This window comes from Tamandua tetradactyla, chromosome 19 (assembly GCF_023851605.1).
Source record: "Tamandua tetradactyla isolate mTamTet1 chromosome 19, mTamTet1.pri, whole genome shotgun sequence".
Taxonomy (NCBI): Eukaryota; Metazoa; Chordata; class Mammalia; order Pilosa; family Myrmecophagidae; genus Tamandua; species Tamandua tetradactyla.
In genome coordinates this window covers 1914995-1931465 of record NC_135345.1, presented here as the reverse complement: position 1 = coordinate 1931465, position 16471 = coordinate 1914995, and the positions used below count along the sequence as shown (strand labels likewise).

At 38.0% G+C, this 16471-nt stretch overlaps 1 protein-coding gene across 2 annotated transcripts in view; it reads left to right on the top strand.

Moving 5' to 3' along the window:
* POLN (DNA polymerase nu) overlaps positions 1-16471 on the top strand; it is a 300052-nt gene that overhangs the window by 140864 nt on the left and 142717 nt on the right. The gene's annotated exons all lie outside the window — the stretch shown is intronic.

Here is a 16471-nt window from a genome sequence, read left to right as displayed (position 1 = left end):
CAAGTGGACATCCTCCTTTCCTCTCCCCGGTCTATACTGGACAGATGGCTTCTGATGTCCAGAAATAGGTTGAAATATCTTAGGCTCTGGTGACCCCACCCCCATTTTTCTGTTGAAGGTGAGATCTGATGAAAAAAGTTATAAATGCCCTTGAATTTATGATGCAGCTTTAATAAAACTTAGAGCACTTGGCTATTTTTAAAGATACCTATGTTTTTTAATTAAAGGAGACTATTCTCATTCCAAAACGTTTCCTAAATACAGAAAAGAAATATAAAGAAGCTAGTCAAAGTCACTCCTCTATGAGGAACTAACTGTGGTTAATGCTTAGATACAGCAATAAATATGAATCTAAATCTATAATGAGTTAAATATACAGATGAATGTATGTTCATTTTAAAGAAATTTAAATAATATAGACGGTTATAGAATTTTAAAATGTATCCCTTTTGTAATACTCCCTTTTGTAATACTCCTGACTACCCCATGGGGTTACTGTGGCCTGGGTGAATAGTATGGAGTGACTCCGTGTGTGCACGTGGATAGTTGACATAGATTGCCTGGGCAGAAAAGACCTACCTTGGGAGACTGCAAGGAAGAGAAAGGACTGGAGTAGGGCGGACTTGGCACCAGGGTGCACAGGAAGCTGGGGCGTCTTGGTGCAGGGCACCTCACTGGGACTGTGAGCTCTCTGGCCATGCGTCCCCGCGAAGCGTCTCTCGTGCTGGATGTCCCTCTTGAGAGAGCGCTTCTGTGACTGTTATAGCTCTGCTGAAACTAATACCCTCTTCAGTTAATTGCTCCCCTTCTCTTAACCAAGGGAAAACTCACTTTCATGGAGGCCCTTGCTTTTGTCTGTATGGAGTTATAATTTCACTTATTCTATTACATTTGCAGGTTTATCTTTTGCTGTACTTCATTCTCTTGCAGAAATTTCTAATGGTTCTGGATTGTGGGTAGCAGTCCTAGCTTTTTAGTGAGGCTCTTGTTTTACTTCTTTTTCTGTAATTTTAATTAAATTTTTGACAGGAGAAGATGTAAACACAATGTGTGCTTTCAGCCATCTTTAACTGAAAGTCTACTTCATCGTTTGAACAGTTCCACTTAATGGTTGTCCCTATTGTTGGTTCTTTAGTTGTTTTAGGTTTGATTATTTTATTCAGAGATGCAGTAAGCATACTTATATGTACATGCTTGGTAGATTTTACTGATGGGTTCTATAGAATAAATTCCTAGAAGTAGAAATGCTGAGTGAAAGGGCATGCACATTTTTATGGCTTTTCTTATGTATTGCCAAATTGTCCCCCAGAAAAAACAATTATTTTTATATCTCACCACACATATGTGAAATGCTTGTTTCCCAACCTCCTTGCCTACATAAGGAATTTTCCTTTTGGCTACTGTTTCCTGAGTTGATTGGTTTGTCATATCTTTAATTTTCCAGTTATTTAAAAACTATATGAGGTTTATTTAAAAATTTTTTTTTTAATTTTTTTGGGAGGTGGTGTGATGGTGACTCAATGGCAGAATTCTTACCAGCCTGCCAGAGATCTGGGTTTGATTTCCTGTGCCTGCCCATGCAAAAAATTTTTAAAAACTATTTGAGATTGACCTTGAAAAAATATATTCTTTGATGACTTGCCTGTTCATTTTGTTTGTCCATTTTTCTGGACAATGTTCTTTTTTTCCCTATAGATATGATAGATATGGAAAAGCTCCTTATATAATAAAGATTAAGCCTTTGTAAAATAGTGAACTGTTTTTCCCTTAAATTTTTAAATATATATTCTGATTTGCCAGACTTAAAATGGCTTTTTTACTGTATAAATAACTTGGGGTGATTCTAAAAATTCAAGCAATATAGAAATATAAATAAGAAAGTAAAAGTCACTGGAAACCCCCCAGCCCTGAGCTGGCTCCCATGAACATTTTGGTGGCCTTCCTCTACTTTGTCCCTTTATGTATACACACTCTTCCTGGAGCTGTTGGGGTGGGGTCCTGCCGTCCATGTTGTCTTTAGTGTAGACACCTGCTCCCACCCCTACTCATTTCAGCTGCCCTCCACCCCCAGTCCCATGGTTGAAACCTGGAGTATGTATTCCCATGTTTTCCTCCAGGCCTATAGTAAAATCTTATACAGACCTATATAGAACTACAATATATACACAAGCACATGACATTATCATTATTTACTTTATAGAATTAGAATTTTAATTTTCTGCTCTTGCTTTTCTTTCTTAACTCTTGGAAATCTCTACAGACCATCTGACGTGTTCTGTTTCATTCTTCTTGGTGGGTGCCCTGCACCCTGCTGGGTATGCAGTCCGTCTTACCACTGCCCCATCGGTGGGCGTGGGCATCACGCCCAGTTCTTACCCTCCAAGAGTGAAGTTGCAATAAGCATCCCTCTGTATTTTGGTACTCGTATTTCCAGGGGATAGATTTTTCAGGTGTGGAATTACTGGGTTGAAGGCTATTCCATTTTTACTTTTAATCCCTGTGATTAGGCTGTTTCCTGAGCACTCTGAGCCCTTGGCGCTTCCATGGCAGCACGTGGCAATATCTTTCCCTACTCTCTATGGGGGGTTTTCTCGCTGTGGCGTTCCTTCGTTGTTTCTGCCATGGTGTTATCTCAGAAAGGCCTTTCTCATCTAAATAGTTAACTCTGTTTCTTTATAGAACTTTATTTTTAATTTTTTATTGATAAATATAACATATATACAAAGAAAAGAAAGAAAAAGCAATGATTTTCAAAGTGCGCTTCAACAAGTAGTTACAGAACAGGTTTCAGAGTTTGTTATGGGTTACCATTCCATTATTTCAGATTTTTCCTTCTAACTGCTCTAAAACACGGGAGGCTAGAAAATTTTTTTCTCTTTTTTTTTTTGTGAAAAATAACATATATGCAAAAAAGCAATAGATTTCAAAGCGTATTGCAACAATTAGTTGTAGAACAGATTTCAGAGTTTGGTATGGGTTACAATTCCACAATTTTAGGTTTTTATTTCTAGCTACTCTGAGATACTGGAGACTAAAAGAAATATCAATATAATGATTCAGCAGTCGCACTCGTTTGTTAAATCCTACCTTCTCTGTATAACTCCACTATCACCTTTCATCTTTCTCCCGCTGTTAAGGGGTATTTGAGCTGTGCGCATTCTAACTTTTTCATGTTGAAAGGGAGTGTTGATAACATGGGATAAGGAAATGGAACTGTTGATGTTGCTCAGATCTGGCCCTTCTAGGTTTCAGGACTTATCTGGGACCCATATAGAGGTTGTAGGTTTCTGGAAAGTTACCCTGGTGCATGCAACCTTTGTAGAATCTTCTATAACACCTAGGTATTCTTTAGGATTGACAGGAATGGTTTTTGTTGGGGTTTTGTCAGTTAAGGGAGGTAGCAATGTTTAACTGAAGCTTGCATAAGAGTGACCTCCACAGTAGCCTCTCAACTCTATTTGAACTCTCTCAGCCACTGATATCTTATTTCTTACACTTCTTTTCCCCCTTTTGGTCAGGATGGCTTTGTTGATCCCACGGTGCCAGGGCTCTCATCCCTCGGAATCATCTCCCACACTGCCAGGGAGAATTTCATCCATGAATGTCATGTCCCATGTAGGGGAGAGGGCAATGATTTCACTTGCAGAGTTGGGCTTAGAGAGAGAGGCCACATCTGAGCCACAAAAGAGGTCCTCCAGAGGTGACTCTTAGGCATGCCTACAGGTAGGCTAAGAATCTCTGCTACATACATAAGCTTCAAGATCAAGGGCTTAACCTAATGATTTGGGTGACTCTAATGTTTGACACAGTATCAGGTGATTCCCCTGTGGTAAAATTTAATAATTCCATATTTTGCCAATACTTTTTGATTATCTGCTTTATATACTCTGGGATGTATCCAGGCATTACATTAAGCTATACAGGATTAAAGGCCCTCATTCCTTTTCTGGGCTCCCTGTGTTTTGATTGTTTATGAACTATATAGATAGATTGAGTTAGGTTATAAGCTACTGAAAATTTAGGTTCTGAACAAAATAAACCATTCTTCCTTTGGTCTCAAAGAGAAGATGAGGTTCTAAAATACTGTTTTCGTTACCCGTGTATTCTGAATTACCTTAATCCTGACCTGATCAGCGTCATTCTTCTCTCTAAATAACAGGTTATACATGTATAATACAGCACCTCAAAAATCTAAAAATGACAATTACTGCCCCAGACTAAATGTAAATACTATTAGAACTTTCAATCTAGGCTCTGTTTTCTTATAAGTATTTTCTAAATGAGACCATACAATAATTGCTCTTTTGTTTCTGGCTTATTTTGCCTTGCCCAGTGCCCCACAGGTTCATTCACAGTGTTGCATGCCTCACAACTTCGTTCCTTTTTTGTAGCAGTGCAATATTCAATCATATGTATACACCATTGTTTGCAAATCTACTTCACAGTCAGTGTGTCTTTCAGCCACTTCCATTCATTGCGCATCACGTATAATATCCAAAGTCAACAATCTATCAACACTCTAAATTTTAGGTAATTTCATTGTTGCCCAAAATATTTCCGTATAGAATTTCTGTGGTTTCATTATTTTACATATAAAACTTAATTTGTCCAGCTGAAAAGTTATTTAACCAGATATTGTGTAGGTCACAGGATAGTGCCATTTTAGAGTTTGAATTGCATTTTGGGGGGATTAAAGTACACAAAATATAGTTAATTGATATTTTCAAAGATACCGTTTCTGAAAATGTCCGGAAATCTAGTTTTCACACACACGTAGGCACACACACCCCTCCCAGGAGCACAGTATTGTGACCAGCCAACTCTGCCGACCTCATCACCACCATGCTTTGTTTACTTGTGCATCACAGTAGGGTTTGATCATAGGAAAAATGTAAAACATTTTTTTCTTTTGGTTCACCCATTTCTTTCCCCATATTTTGACATATTAATGAAGCTTTAGCCAATTACAGTTTACTTAAGAACTGTAAAAGAATAGTTGGTTCCATTGATCAACTCCTGTCTCAATAATATGCCCACACATATGTAGTCTTTAAAAATGTGTTAACTATTGTAAGTATGTTTATTTTATACATAAAATATGTCACTTAAAACATTGAGAAGATGTGATTTGAATCAGAATTATTTTTTATTCTTCCTTTCAAAAGTTAGAGATTTTTGTCTAGTAATTCATTAGCAATTTCCTACATGATTTCCCAATATTTTCTGAAGAGGCAAATAATTTTGTTTTGATTAATGAAAGAGATTTGAAGTTACTTATTTTTTCCCACTTGAGTATAATTGCTAGTCAGGTTTTTTTTTTTTTTAATACAGCCTAAATCAAGTTATTCCTATTTTAAAATCTCCCCATGCCTCCCCATCCATTTAGACTAAAACCCAAGCACATTACACTGATCTGTAAGACCTTTCGGAACCTGCTCCCAAACCTCCCCTCCCGCCCCATCACTCTGAATGTACCCAGCCCCTCTCTTTTTCTTGCTTATTTGTTCAGCCATATTGGCGCACTCCTGTTCCACTGCCTGGATTGCAAAACCTCAGGCTTTCACATGTTCAGATGTAACCTTAAATGTGTTTTCCTCAGGAAGAATATTTTTGACTACCCAACTTGTTATTCTAGTGCAGCCTCACTTTTAGATTTGTCATACCATGACATATTATTTGCATTTGGTCCCCCAACTAGAATATAAGCTGTATGAGACTAGGTATAGTGTCTGCTATGTTCCCTGGGGATTTGTTCATTTCTCCTTCCTATTCTGTCAGTTTTTGTTTCATTGATTTTGAAGCTCTGCTATCATATATATAAGTTTAGAGTTAATATGTCTTCTTAGGGAATTGACATGCTTATTGCTATGTAATAGCCCTAATAATTTTCCTTGCTCTGAAGTCTACTTTGTCTGAAGGTAGTATTGCCACATCAGCTTCCTTTTTTTTTCTTTTTTAACTTTTTTTATCGTGTAGTATAACATATATACAAAGCAAAGAAATAAAAAAGCAATAGTTTTCAAAGCACTCTTCAACACGTGGTTACAGGACAGATCCCCGAATTTGTCATGAGTTACCATACAATCCTCTTAGATTTTTCATTCTAGCTGCTCCAGAGTATAGGAGGCTAGAGGGCTTAAATACTTGTTTATCATCACAATCTACTTTTTTTGTTAACAATAACGTATATACAAAAAAGCTATGAGTTTCAAAGCACAGCACCACAATTAGTTGTAGAACATATGTCAGACTTTGACATGGGTTACAATTTCACGATTTTAGGCTTTTACTTCTAGCTGATCTAAAATACTAGAGACTTTTGAGATGTCAATTTAATGATTCAGCATTCATATTCATTTGTTAAGTCCTATCTTCTATATATAATTCCACCATCACCTTTGATCTTTCCATACCTCTCTTTGGGCTTGTTTGGGCTATGGCAATTCTAAATTTTTGATACTGGAAGGGTCTCTCACTAATGTGGGTTAGGGAGATGGAACTATCTGATGTTCTGGAGAAACTGGGCTAGGTTTCAGGACTTATCTGGATCAGGGACCCATCTGGAGATTGTAGGTTTCTGGAAAGATATTTTAGTACCTGGAACCCTTGTGGTTGGAGGTTGGCAGGTTATGTTAGGTAGCAAAGGTCTACCTGAAGCTTGCGTAAGAGCAACCTCCTGAGTAGCCTCTTGACTCTATTTGAACTCTACCACTGGTACTTTATTAATTACACTTCTTTTCCCCCTTTTGGTCAGGATGGAATTGTTGATTCCACGGTGCCAGTCTGGATTCATTCCTGGGAGTCATCTCCCACATCTCCAGGGAGACTTTCACCCCTGGATGTCATGTCCCACGTAGGGAGGAGGGGAATGATTTCACTTGCAGAGATCAACTTCCTTTTGATTAGTGTTTGTATGGTATATTTTTTCCATCCTTTAAAAAGTTTTGTTTGCTTTTTATTACAGCAATTGGAGGTTTAAAAAGAAAGATACGCCTATAGTATATTTTCCATATCCCCCTTCACACACACACACACACACACACATACTGTTTTCCCCATTATTAACATTTTGCATTAGTGTGGTCCCTTTGTTACAATTGATGAAACAATTAAGTATACTATTAATTATGGCCCAGTTTACAAGAGGATTCACTCTATATTATGCAGTTTTCTGAGTTTGTTTTTTAAAATTTTATTCTAGTAACATTTATACAACTTAAAATTTCCCATTTGAACCACTTTCAAGTGTACAATTTAGTGGTATTAATTATATTCACAATGTTATGCCACCATCACCACCATCCATTACCAAACCTTTTCCATCTCCCGAACACAATCTCTGTACCTATTAAGCATTAACTCCCCATCCCTTAACACCTCCCAGTCCCAGTAGCCTGTGTTGTAGTTTCTGACTCTAACATCACCATTTTACTGGACGTCTTCCTGAAGTATTGCTTAAATGATGTCCCATGAATTATATGTTGTATTTTTAATTTCATTTGTTTAAAAAACTTTCTAGTAATTCTTTTAAAGTCTTCTTTGAACCATGGGTTATATTTAGAAGCTTGTAATTTAGTTTCCAGATATTGTGTGATTTTCCAGACAATTTTGTAATTAAATTATTTATAATTTAATTCCATTGTGGTCAGAAAGCATACTTTGCATGTCTTGACTCCTTTTAAATTTATTCAGACTTCTGTGGCTCAGAAGATGTTCTCTCTTGGTAAGTGTTCCTTGTGCACTTGAAAAGAATGCATATTCTGCTACTGTCTGGTGAATGCTCTGTAAGTGCCAGTTTGATCAATTTGGTTGATAGTGGTGTTCAAGTCCTTGCCGATTTTCTGTCTGATTGTTACGTCAGGTTTTGAGAGAGGGGCAGTGAAATGTCCAACTATAATTGTGGATTGTTCTTTTTTTCTAGAGCAGCTCTCTGTCACCTTTTAGGGTTTCATTCATATATTTTGAAGTTCTGTTACTTGAAGCCAGTTGTTTAATCCTAAACTGTTATGTCCTCCTGATGAACTGACTCATATATTTTTATGAAATAACATTCTTTATTCCTTAGCTTTGAAATATATTTTGTCTAATATTAATATATTGATTTAGTAAATTAATAAAATTAATGCATTAATTTAGTATTAATTAAATTAGTTAAAACATAAATACAAATAGTAAAATTCAATGTAATATTAATATTAAAATAACCGCTATTTTATTTTTAAAATATTTTATTGCAGAAGTTGTTGGTTTACAGAAATCATGTGTAAAATACAGAGTTCTCATATACCATTCTTTTTTAACACCTCACATTTGTATGGTGCATTTTTTACAATTGATGGAAGAACATTTTTATAATTGGACTATTAACTGTATCAATGGTTTACATTATAGTTTACTGTTTGTACATTCCTGTGTTTTCTTTTTCTAAACTTTTTAGTCTAGTAACATATATGTAACCTAAAATTTCCTCTTTTAACTACATTCAAATGTATAATTCAATGCTCATAATTACATTCACGATGTTGTGCCACCATCACCACCATCCATTACCCAAATTTTTCCATCAATCTAATAGAAACTCTACACAATTTCAGCATTAATTGTATTAGTCAGGGTTCTCTAGAGAAACAGAACCAACAGGAGATATCTGTAAATGAGATTTATAAAAGTGTCTCACGCAACCGAGGGAATGCAAGAGTCCAAATCCGTAGGGCAGGCTCTGAAGCTGGCAAATCCACTGAAGTGTCTTGAGGAACTCTACAAGAGAGGTTCACTGGCTGAAAAAGCAGTGAAAATTCTCTCTTCCATAAGTCTTCAACCGATTGAATAAAAACCAACTGATTGGATTATCTCATTTGCGGGACATGTACTCTTCGTTGATTGTAAATGTAGTCAGCCACAGCTGTAGTCAACTAACTGATGATTTAATAAACCAGCCTTCTGGTTTATCAGTGAGCCATGAAATATCCTTACAGCAATAGTGAGGCCAGTAATTGCTTGACCAGACAACTGGCCAAGTTGACACTCAAACCTAACCATCACAGTCTATCTCTTGTCAACTTGCAACTATACACATCACCTTGAAACATTAATTTCTTAATAGAACACAATCACAGGCATGTTTCACTTAACAATACTCAACTGTCCTGCGTATTACACTACATCTCTCCAGAATCTGGTGCAAGTGCTTAGGTTAGATTGGCTCTTAAACTTGATATACTATATAACATGAACAATATAATTTATGTAATATGATAAAAGGAAAACAAGGTATTTGTTTATGTACAAATACAAACATACTCATAACAAAACAGGAAGGAAATATTTATGCCATCACAGACTTCCTTTCTATAACTGGTTGTGTGTCATGGTTCATATTTATCATTACCTTCATCTACTACCTATTCCATGTTCCCTTTACCCTCAGCAAGCAGCTTAGCTGGCCATGCTCTTTCCCTGGTGGGGTGACCCAGATTTTCATTCCTGAAGTTTCTGGGCCATTGGTAGTCTTGCCTGGATTGGATAAGGGCTTACAGTCCAGGCTCCACTATGGCGGCCACACCCACCTCTTCTATGGTGATGAACTGTTGCCACATGGCTTCTGCCCATTCCAAGTTTCAGGATCCCATTCTTTTCCAATCAAAGCCCTTACTTTAACAATAGAAACCTGCAAGTTTGAGGTTTTAGTTTATGTTGTAAATCTGTTACTCACACAGTGAGGCTGTGTGTCTGATTTTCAGAGACCTTAAATCTGTGACCACAGGAAATAAGATTTCCTTTAGGGCACACATGGAAACTTGCATTTTTCATACAGCATTTAAGTTGCAAATTTCACTTCAGCTCATCCCTTTTCCTCATATCTATATCCATTGTGTATAACAACAACCAGCCAACATCATTGTATTAGTTTGCTTAAGCTGCAAGAATGCAATATACAAGAAATGGAATACCTTTAAAAGGGAATTTATTAAGGTGCAAGTTTACAGTTCTAAGGCCATAGACATGTCCAAACTAAAGTATCTGGAGAAAGATATCTTAACTCCATGGAAACCACCTAATCAAAAGGTCCCACACACAACTGGATGAGTCATATATCTCTATGGACACAACCTAATAAAAAAAGATCCCACCCAACAGTATTTACAAGGATTATATAATATGGCTTTTTTGGGGTACATGACAGTTTCAAACTGGCACATTCATTATATCTCTTAATTCCACAAAATCTGTTAAGGCATCAGAAACACTCTCACCCAGAGCGCACTTGCCTCTTATAAGCATACAATTAGCAGAATCTAATGGTGATATTTTGTATATCTCTATTGCCAGCTCACCCCATAGACTGTCAGTGCCATCTTGATTATTGAAACAGAGTCATTAGTGCCTCTTAGGCTAACTATAGTAGAAAACTGATTATAAAAACCCATTTTTCAGATTCTGTTTCTCAAGAACTACTCCTAGTATCAAGTTGTATTAGTCAGGATTCTCTAGAGGAACAGAACTAACAGGAGATATCTATAAATATGAAATTTATAAGGGGGTCTCATGCAACCGTAGGAATGCAAGAGTCCAAAATCTGTAGGGCAGCCTGTGAAGCTGGCAACTCCAATGAAGGGTCTAAACAAACTCCACAGGAGAGGCTTGCTGGCTGAAGAAGCAGAGAAAATTATCTGTTCTTCCTTAGAAGCCTTCAACTGATTAAATCAAATCCAACTGATAGAATTATTTCATTTGTGAGGGACATGCCCTTGGTTGATCATAGATATAATCAGCCACAGCTCCAATCAACTGGCCGATAATTTAGTACAGCAGCATTCTGGTTTATCAACCAGCCATTAAACAACATTGCATCAGCAGTTAGGCCATGCTTACCTGACCATTTCAATTTTCCATCTTTCTGTCTCTCCTTGTGCCAGTACTGTGCTATTTTGATTACTGTGACTGTGTAATAAGTTTTAAAATCGGGATGTATGAATCCTCCAACTTTGTTATTCTTTTTGGTTTTAGCTATTTGGATCCCCTTACACTTCCATATGAATTTGATGGTTGTCTTTTCAGATTGTACATTGCTAGTGTATAGAAACACTACTGTTTTTTGCATGTCATCTTGAACCCACTTGCTGAATGTATTAGTCCTAGCAGCTTTATTGTAGCTTTTTCAGGATTTTCTATATATAGGATTATATCATGTGAAAATAGGGAAAGTTTTGCTTCTTCTTCCCAATTTGGATGCTTTTTATTTCTTTCTCTTGCAAAATTTCTCTGGCTAGAACTTCCAGTACGGTGTTGTAGAACAGTGAGTAGGGTTGGCATCCTTATCTTGATATATAAATAATAAATATGTAACTTAATTTTAATATTAAAATAAAAACTCTAGTTTTCTATTGACTAGTGTTACCATGTGTTTCCCATCCTTTTAACGTACTTGTTAATAGGCAGCATATAGTTGGGTATTGCTGTTTTTAAAAGAAAGTTTTTATTGTGAAATATAACATATATGCAAAGAAAAGAAAGAAAAAGCAATATTTTTCAAAGTACACTTCATCAAGTAGTTACCAAACAGATTTCAGAGTTTGTGATGGGTTGCCATTCCACTATTTCAGATTTTTCCTTCTAGTTGCTCCAAAAAAATGGAGACTAGAAGAAATATCGATACAGTGATTCAGCAGTCATACTCATTTATTAAATCCTGTTTTCTCTGCTATAACTCCTCCTTCTTCTTTGATCCTTCTCCCAATCTATCTTTAGGCAATGCCCATTCTGACTTTACATGTTGAGAAGGGGTGTCAACACTAAAGGACAGGGGGATGTAATTAGTTGATTGTCTTGGAAAGGCTGGACCCTCTGGGTTTCAGGATTTATCTGGCCTATGCACCTTCTGGAAATTATAGGTTCTGGGAAAGCAAACTTAGTGCATGAATTATTGATTGAATCTCAGTTCAAACCCTAAGTGTTCTTAAGAGTCAACAGGAGTGACGTTGATTGGGGGTTAGCAAACCATGACAGTTAGTACTAGCTAACTGAAGCTTGCTTAAGCATAACCTCCAGAATACTCTCATGACTGTATTTGATGTCTCCTAGCCACTGATGCTTTATTTTATTAACGTCTTTTCCCCCTTTTGATCAGGAAGGCATTGTTGATCCCACAATGCCAGTGCCAGACTCATTACACCTGACGTTGTCAGGGAGACTTTCACCCCTGGATGTCATGCCCCAAGTAGGAGGGGAGGGTAATGATTTTCCTTGCAGAGTTGGGCTTAGAGAGAGAGGCCACATATGAGCAACAAAAGAAGTTTCCTGGAAGCAGCTCTTAGGCCTTATTATAATAGTCTTAGCTTCTCCACTGCTGAAATAAGTTCTGTAAGGGCAAGCTTCAAAATCAAGGGCTTGACCTATTTTCTTGGGAGCCCCCAATGGTTGAGAGGATACCCAGGGCTTCCCAGAAGGGAAAGTTTAGTAGTTGCACATTTTTTTTTCCTTCAGACTGTCAAGGGACTCTACCAATACTTTTTAATTATCAACCCACCATAGTTTGACATGTACCCAGGTATTCAGTTAAGCTATACAGAATTACAAGGCCTCATTCCTGTTCTAAGAGTTTGTGTTGTTTAAGTGAGCTATCCAGACAGGTTGATTTAGGTTTTATGTTACCAAAAATTTAAGTTCTAGATGTAATAAATCTCTCAGTCTTTGGTCTCGCACAGCAGGTAAAGGTCTTAAGTACACACACTGTTGTCTTTCGCCCTGTGTTCTGATCTACCTCCGTCCCAGCCGGACTGGCTTTGTTGTTGTCTCTGATTGAGGCCTGATGTGTTTTTTCAGTCATTTTGACCATGATCATATACAGCTGTGCTAGCTTTCAGGGCTGCAGCACTCCATTTCTGGGTCTTAGGTGTCATAGCGTTGCTCCGAGTTCCAGGAAAATACCAGCTGATAAACATATAACTCAGCATCTCGGAATCTAGAAATACAATTTGAGACTAAGTGTGGCTGCTATAAGGGCTTACAATCCAGCCTTCAATTTTCTCATAAGTATTTCCTGAAAGAGACCTTAGTATATTTGTTCTTTTGTTTCTGGCTTATTTTGCACAACACATTTGTGCAATTCGTTGTGTGCCCCTCGATGGTCCTCCTTTTTGTAACCACAACATATTCCATCATATAATTGTATCTCAGTGATTGTATCTTTTGGCTCCCTCCATCTATTTGGCATCATAGATAATGTCCAAAATAAACAAACCGACAATTTGCTGAGACTTCCTGGAAGATGGCGGCTTAGTAAGACGCGCGGATCTTAGTTTCTTCTCCAGGACACCTACTAGGGGAGTAGAAATGATACAGAAAGCGCCCAAAGCCACAACAGAGATAAAAAAGACAGCGTACCCCATCCTGGAACGGCTGGCTGGCTGAGAGAAGCAGCTCGGGTGAGATCGCCGAGGCGCGCGGGCCTTACCGGGCGGGGTGGCAAGCGGCCGGAGTTACTCCCTTCCCCCTTCCCGGGCCGGCTGGGAGAATTGGAGAGGTGGTCCCCTGAAACCAAGGCGACTGGCGCCCACACCACGCGCAGCCCCCGGACCAACTGAGAGAATTGGATCGGAAACCCCCAGGCCGCGGAGAACGGTGACCCCGTGACTCCCGGGGAACGTGCACTCTCTCGGGCGGGCCGCTGCCGCTGGCGCCCTCCCGCCACGCTTGTTGCCCAGGGCCGACTAGGAAATTCGGATGGGCTCTTTCCCTGGCTGCAGCGACCAGCAACCCTCCCTGCGCTCGGACACCCTCCCTGCGTTCGGACCCCGGGCCGGCTCAAGCCGCTTCGGCTAGCGAACCCCCAGGACGGCGAGAGTTTTCCAAAGTTTAAGGTCCCACAGCACCTTTTACTGGTGGGACCCGCAGACAAACGTGTGCCACGAGCGCCACCTACTGGGCAGGATAAGAAAAACAGAACCCAGAGATTTCAAAGAAAAATATTACAGCCTTGCTGGGTCCAACACCAAGAGAAATCTGAATAAATGCCCAGACGCCAGCAGCAGAAGATAACTGTCCACGCTCAAAAGATTGAGAATATGGCTCAGTCAAAGGAACAAACCAATAGCTCAAATGAGACACAAGAGCTGAGACAACTAATGCTGAATATACGATCAGAAATGGAAAACCTCTTCAAAAATGAAATCAATAAATTGAGGGAGGACATGAAGAGGACATGGGATGAACATAAAGAAGAAATAGAAAAACTGAAAAAACAAATCGCAGAACTTATGGAAGTGAAGGATAAAGTAGCAAACATAGAAAAAATAATGGATAGCTACAATGATAGATTTAAAGAGACAGAAGATAGAATTAGTGATTTGGAGGATGGAACATCTGAATTCCAAAAAGAAACAGAAACTATAGGGAAAAGAATGGAAAAATTTGAACAGGGTATCAGGGAACTCAAGGACAATATGAACCGCACAAATATACGTGTTGTGGGTGTCCCAGAAGGAGAAGAGAAGGGAAAAGGATGAGAAAAACTAATGGAAGAAATTATCACTGAAAATTTCCCAACTCTTATGAAAGACCTAAAATTACAGATCCAAGAAGTGCAGCGCACCCCAAAGAGATTAGACCCAAATAGGCGTTCTCCAAGACACTTACTAGTTAGAATGTCAGAGGTCAAAGAGAAAGAGAAGATCTTGAAAGCAGCAAGAGAAAAACAATCCATTACATACAAGGGAAACCCAATAAGACTTTGTGTAGATTTCTCAGCAGAAACCATGGAAGCTAGAAGACAGTGGGATGATATATTTAAAATACTAAAAGAGAAAAACTGCCAACCAAGACTCCTATATCCAGCAAAATTATCCTTCAAAAATGAGGGAGAAATTAAAACATTCTCAGACAAAAAGTCACTGAAAGAATTTGTGACCAAGAGACCAGCTCTGCAAGAAATACTAAAGGGAGCACTAGAGTCAGATACAAAAAGACAGAAGAGAGAGATATGGAAAAGAGTGTAGAAAGAAGGAAAATCAGATACGATATATATAATACAAAAGGCAAAATGTTAGAGGAAAATATTATCCAAACAGTAATAACACTAAATGTCAATGGACTGAATTCCCCAATCAAGACATAGATTGGCAGAATGGATTAAAAAACAGGATCCTTCTATATGCTGTCTACAGGAAACACATCTTAGACCCAAAGATAAACATAGGTTGAAAGTGAAAGGTTGGGAAAAGATATTTCATGCAAATAACAACCAGAAAAGAGCAGGAGTGGCTATACTAATATCCAACAAATTAGACTTCAAATGTAAAACAGTTAAAAGAGACAAAGAAGGACACTATCTACTAATAAAAGGAACAATTAAACAAGAAGACATAACAATCATAAATATTTACGCACCGAATCAGAATGCCCCAAAATACGTGAGGAATATACTGCAAACACTGAAAAGGGAAATAGACTCATATACCATAATAGTTGGAGACTTCAACTCACCACTCTCATCAAGGGACAGAACATCTAGACAGAGGATCAACAAAGAAATAGAGAATCTGAATATTACTATAAATGAACTAGACTTAATAGACATTTATAGGACATTACATCCCACAACAGCAGGATACACCTTTTTCTCAAGTGCTCATGGATCATTCTCAAAGATAGACCATATGCTGGGTCACAAAGCAAGTCTCAACAAATTTAAAAAGATTGAAATCTTACACAACACTTTCTCGGACCATAAAGGAATGATGTTGGAAATCAATAATAGGCAGAGTGCCAGAAAATTCACAAATACATGGAGGCTCAACAACACACTCCTAAACAACGACTGGGTCAAAGAAGAAATTGCAAGAGAAATTAGCAAATACCTCGAGGCGAATGAAAATGAAAACACAACATATCAAAACTTATGGGACGCAGCAAAGGCAGTGCTAAGAGGGAAATTTATTGCTCTAAATGCCTATATCAGAAAAGAAGAAAAGGCAAAAATTCAGGAATTAACTATCCATTTGGAAGTACTGGAGAAAGAACAGCAAGCTAACCCCAAAGCAAGCAAAAGGAAAGAAATAACAAAGATTAGAGCAGAAATAAATGAAATTGAAAACATGAAAACAATAGAGAAAATCAATAAGGCCAGAAGTTGGTTCTATGAGAAAATCAATAAGATTGATGGGCCCTTAGCAAGATTGACAAAAAGAAGAAGAGAGAGGATGCAAATAAATAAGATCAGAAATGGAAGAGGAGACATAACTACTGACCTCACAGAAATAAAGGAGGTAATAACAGGATACTATGAACAACTTTACGCTAATAAATACAACAATTTAGAGGAAATGGACGGGTTCCTGGAAAGACATGAACAACCAACTTTGACTCAAGAAGACATAGATGACCTCAACAAACCAATCACAAGTAAAGAAATTGAATTAGTCATTCAAAAGCTTCCTAAAAAGAAAAGTCCAGGACCAGATGGCTTCACATGTGA